This window comes from Vombatus ursinus, unplaced genomic scaffold, assembly GCF_900497805.2.
Source record: "Vombatus ursinus unplaced genomic scaffold, bare-nosed wombat genome assembly UNPS02014791.1, whole genome shotgun sequence".
NCBI classification, from domain to species: domain Eukaryota; kingdom Metazoa; phylum Chordata; class Mammalia; order Diprotodontia; family Vombatidae; genus Vombatus; species Vombatus ursinus.
This window is the reverse complement of record NW_020954569.1, coordinates 10,508,654-10,514,653: the sequence shown is the minus strand read 5'-3', so window position 1 is coordinate 10,514,653 and position 6,000 is coordinate 10,508,654. Positions and strand designations below refer to the sequence as shown.

The following is a 6,000-nucleotide window of genomic DNA, read 5'->3' as shown; positions in this document are numbered from 1 at the left end:
TGAACAAAATTACCCTCCCTAGAAAAACTCCAAACATTGATTTCAATGGATTTCTTGCAGTTTCCCTCCTCACCTCCCTTGCTTTAATGTTTTTATTTAGTATTTTTTTTAGTCTTGTCTGATACTTGGTGACCCATTTGTCGTTGTTGTTGTTGTTGTTGTTGTTGTTTTGGCTAAGATTGTTTACCATTTCCTTTTCTAGATCCTTTTACAGACAAGGAACTGAGGCAAGCAGGATTAAGTGACTTGTCTCTATTAAGTGCCTACTATGTCCCAGACACAGAAAACAAAGAAAAGCAAATAAATCCAAATAGTCCCTGTTTTCAAGATGCTCATAGTCTCATGCTGGAGAGCGTAACAGGCAAACAACTATGCACAAACAAGCTATTATCAGGATAACATGGGAGTTGTCTCAGAGGAAGGCACAGAGATTAAGGAGGACTGGGAAAGGCTTCTTGCAGAAAGTGAGAATTTAACTGAGACTAAAAGTAAGTCAGGGAAACATTCAGTGGTATGAATAATATTTCATTCCAAGATTGAAGGAACTTTCAAAGCATGCATGTTTTAAGCTTGATGATTTCAAATCAGATTATCAGGATGGATCAAAAAGGAAATTATTTACATCTGTATTTTAAACCTCTGTTAAAATAAAAAAAAGTACATATGTATGCCTATGGATATATTTATATACACACATACAATATGCTAAGAAGTATGAGGTTGTATACCTGATGATTTTTGAACTCTTAGAATCAAAATTTTTTCTCATATTCTTATCAAACATATATTTTCCATAATATCTGTATTTAACCCACTGAGGACCTTATCTCAGTTCAAACAAATGTGAGTATAAGATAACACAGTGATATAAAATAAGAACAAAGAGGAAAAAAAGAAGGAAAAAATATGTAAGCCACTATAGAAAGGAAGGATTCTAACCCCCTAAATTAAATTAAGGTGGTATCTACATGATGTCAAAGTATCTGAATATAAAGTAGACACATCAGTTAATTTCCATTTTTTTTGTTCAAACAGCTGAGTAATTTACTGTTTTTTTTTTCTTTCTTTTCTTTAAAAAATCGGTATCCCACTAAACGGCTTACTTATTAGTAAAGTTTTGCTTATATGAAAAATAATCAAATTTGACTTAGTAGTGTTTTCCCCCCCTCAACTTCTGAATTAGCCTCCTGAAAGAAGCTAGAGAAGGTACTAAATATTAAGTGGGCTAGTTTGTTTATGAAAAATGCTCTTATAGAATGAAGTGAAAATTACTGACATTGTTTAGATTAAACATTTTTACCAAAGTAGAAAGTCAAGTGGTGAATTTGATGTGTCCATTACAAAGCCCTAAGGGTACAAAAACCCATCCTTCTGTGTGTGTTTTAAACTACCCCTTTGGTTTCCTAGTCATGGCCTCAATTAATTTACTTTATCTTGATACTACTGTTCTTTTACTTTAGTAGACTGTCAGAAATAGAAATCAGAAATCTGTAGCACCTCTAAGCCCTTTATCATATTAGGTTGACAGTTTGCTTCCAACACATGGTGTTCTTTGAAGGAAAGCATAGCAGAGTTAAGAAAATAAAATGCTGCTCAAAATTTTATTTTTTCAAAGGAAATCTGTGATGTCTTTACATGAACAGCATCACTCAAAAGGATGGGAGGACGGGGTTCCCTACATCAAAGTATTTTGTGAAAACAAGTTGTTGATCATGCTGCAGGATGTCTGTATTGTTACTGAATCCCTAAACGATTCATTCATTCCCTTATCAGGGATTAAGGGCTTCAATCTAATTTTATAATTGTCTGAGACTTTTTACTTTGCATTATATAACATTCCTTGCCCATTGACGCAAGTACGCAAATTCAAAAACTGCCTTGATTCTGAGATGCAAGACTTTTACAGGTGACAGCTCATCAGAAACTTAAAAAGCTCACATCCAATAAAATGTTTCTGAGAAGACAACTGCATGCAAAAGGAATTCATCTGAAAAATGAGCATTGATCCTCTGAATCCAATATTTTTAAAAAGGTTTATAAAAGGCTATGTTTTGCTAACAATTTGAATATTTAATAATAACTTAATGTCTTTAAAATTTGCAAAGTGCTTTCCATTCATTATCTCATTTCAGCTTCACAACAACCCTGAGGTAGTATTCTAAGTATTATCCCCATTTTATAGATAAGGAAAGAGAAGCCCATCATATTACACGTGCCCAAATAGCTAACTCAGAGATGAGATTTGAAACTAGATCTTTCTTTATTCTATTTATTAGAACATGCAGCCATTCTTTTCTTTTCTTTTCTTTTTTTTTTTGTTTGAGGCAATTGGGATTAAGTGACTTGTCCAGAGTCACACAGCTAGTAAGTGTTTTGTGTCTGACGTGACATTTGAACTCAGGTCGTCCTGACTCCAGGGCTGATGCTTTATCCACTGCACCACCTAGCTGCCCCATCATGCTGCCATGGTTAGCACTTCAGTGTTTTAAACAAATTTTGTTTAGGCCATTAAATAGATCACTTTTTAGCTATGCAGTCTGTGGTTTAGACAAGCTACTCCTTGCTTCTCCCACTTACTACTTAATGTCTCTAGCACAAGCTCATGGCTCCACATTTTGGCACCAGAAGCAGATTGGAAGGTAAGCTACAGAGTCAGAGTTCAAGTAGGTTAGTTTTGCTGCTTCTCAGCAAAATGTTTAATAAAAGATTGCATGAGGACAGAGTTGCTCTTATTTTCTTTACTTGCATGGTGTTTGTTTGAAATGGCAACCTCAGAGAAGGCAGGATACTTATCAGTTTATAGGGCTTTATATAGAGTTTAATATATGTGAATGGAATTGACTTTGCTAAATTGAATAGAATTCCTTTGTACTGGATCTCTGGTAAAGCGTTGATTGCACATAAGATGGATTAATTATATTTTTCTGAAAGAGAAAAAAAAAGTAGTGCTCATTAAAAGCAAATTGAGATTTAAAAATAAAAAATAATAATAAGTTGCTTTTCTCATCCTATAATTTCATTTCCATAGCAAATGTGGACTGGCCTTGGTCTGATTAACAGTTTTTCATTCATGCAAATGCTATAAAGTACACTTTATAAGATAGCATGAACAAAGCAAAGACTCAAGACAGTGCTTTTTCTAAAAAGAGATAAAATCTTCCAACACTCACATGAAGATAATGTTATATATAACTCTTCTGCAGAGATAGCTTTGTCACAAAGGACCGGGTTAGCTTTCAGGGATACTCCATTTTTATTTTATTTAAAAATATTTTGTACTTTCACAAACATTTATATTGCCTAGTAAAAGCAATAAGAATTAGGAAGCACTGTTTTCTGATTGGATCTTGAATATGGATTTGATTATTACTAAGACTATACAAAGAAGCACATGAGTAGAGCACAGGTCTACAACAAAACTTTTGGAATTAAAATGCATATAGACATGTATATATATACAGACATATATAGGCATGCATGCATACATACATATGTACATACACAAAAACTGGATTTAGGATCCAGGTTGGCTACAGAGCCAAGTAGCTAATCCTAGGTCTGGTCAGAAACTCAAGGCCATTCCTTCCTTCCCCTACACCCACTCCTTCCTCTTCCCTTGCCCAGTTCAGTCCTGTCTCACTGACTTGTCCTGGCTCCAAGGGGTGACCAGAATCCTCCTGGCAGATGTCCAGGTGGTATATATCTGCCTCTTAAAGCTGGGAAAAGGAAAACAACTTTTTGAGTAATAAAGATGCTTCCAAAATTCAATTGCAACCTAAATGACGATGATGTCACTGGTTTCATGAAAAGCTCAAGGAGAAATCTTTTGGAAGAAGGTTCAGATAAAGAAGAGGAATTGTTCTTAAGGGGCCCATCTGAACCAAAATTTGGACCTCAAATTGACAAAATTAAGCATAGACAGAATCAGGTGGATAAAGTAATTGATGTTATCCAATCAAATATTACAAAAGTGTTTGAAAGAAGAGAGAGACTGGATGAGCTACAAGACAAATCAGAAAGTTTATCAGAAAATGTAACAGCTTTTAGCAATCAATCTAAACAGCTTCACAGACAAATGTGGTAGCATAGATGGAAAATTAAGGCCCTCATGGCTCTTGTAGCCCTAATCCTTTTGCTGGTGATTATTATCCCTATAGTCCTGAAATATTGAACTTGATTCAGTGACCAGAGAACTCCAATAAAACCATTCTGGGACAATTAAAAAAAGAAGGTTGCTGCATAATTTAATGAAATATGTATATGACTTCCAAAAGTGTATTTTCACAAGAAGTAGAGACAAGTGCCCAGTTCAAATTGGAGCATTGAGAAGTTCCCAATTAGCCTCCTCCCCTTCACCAAAATCTTCTTTCGTTAATTTATTTTTAAAACAGAAACATCTACTTTGCCATGTTCCAAGAGCCTAATTTGGAACGACATACATGCCAATATATTATTTAGATATAGAGTTAACATTGATGATGATACTTATAATTTAACACAATTTCCTACTGTAAACTAGAGAGGTGGGGATTTATTGCATCAAGTTCAGGGATAGGGTGAGAGGTAAGAGATGAAACATTATGTAAAAAGGGATGATAGCCATTCAGTTAATGATTATATGTATGGGGGCTGTTTCCAGTCAACCTGACCTATATCTTGCCACTGGACTCTGGAGGAGAGAGTGAAGCTAATGACTGCGCAGCTCTGCCTCACCTAAGTCAAATTTACTTGCAAGTCAAGATGTCAACCCCTGATGTTATTGTTGTTCTTTCTGAATTGAGGATGAACAACAACAACATCAACACAATGTATAATTTTTCTCGTGTTAAAAAAATTATGTTTTAGAAATTGTTTCCATATATTTATGGAGAAATTAATGTTTTCAATGCTTGTACTTTCAGTTGTGATTAAGGACATTCCAGTAAACCTGTTTTGCTTATATGTAAAACAAACAAACAAAAAACCCTGGGTTTGAGTCCTTTTGTTTTGTTTTTGCTACTACTTACTGTGTATGTGACCTTAAGCAGTCAGTGCATCAATCAGCAAGCATTTAAGTGCCATGTGCTGTGCTAAGCAAGTCATTTCATCTCTCTAGAGCCCAATTTACTCATGGAATCATCTCTTTCAACCCTAAAATTGTATAATCCTATCTTCCAGTGAGTTACCCTAGTGGGAAAAAAAGAAGTGGTGACAAATATGTGATGTTGAACCTGAAAATCTTAGGAGTGGGAGGACATTGGGAAGTAAATCTGGTGATTACACATAGATGGCAAGTAACAGAGATGGGGAGGGAAAGCATCTTGTTTCCTTTCAGTTCTTTAGTGGCACTGTTTATGCCAGCAATGGTTAATGTAGGACTGTGGAATTCCAGAAGAGCACATGTATTGCTACATGGTTACTAAAGTTAAGCAATATATTTCAATGCAAGATCACACTGATTTACTGCCAACCAAGAGGAAATTGTTAGATGGACAGCACTCTAAGTGTTTGTAAACATTGAATTCTGCATAACCCATTTCTTTTGGGAGCAGTTTCATGAATGAGCCTTACATTCATGAACCAGCTTTACCCTGAACTGACTCAAAGCAATAATGCCATCACCAAAGGATAATGTGAAGTATTTCATTCAGATAACCTAGTATAAGTGACTTTCCCTTTATTTACAATGTAAAGAGCAACAGATGAGATAGTTTGTCTTTCAACAAATCACAAGCCATCCAGAATACAATGAATAAAAGAGTTATTATCCTTATAATCATATCAACTATAAATCTTACATAATACCATTTCCAATTCTATATGATGCTTGGACAAGAGAAGGGAAATATGATAACTGTCTTCAAATATTTGAACAGCTGCCATAGGGAAGAGGAATTAAACTTATTTTTCTTTCATTCCAGAGAGACAGGTCTTGGCTCACTGTAAGTAAGAAATTGTCTAATGATATTTGAAGTGTTAGAGTAAAGGTGTCAAAATTAAAATGTGACACCTTGTAAGATA

At 34.9% G+C, this 6,000-nt stretch overlaps 1 pseudogene; it reads left to right on the top strand.

The window, feature by feature from the left end:
- The first annotated feature begins 3,751 nt into the window (after positions 1–3,751).
- Positions 3,752–4,171, top strand: LOC114047841 (annotated as a pseudogene).
- Positions 4,172–6,000: the final 1,829 nt, after the last annotated feature.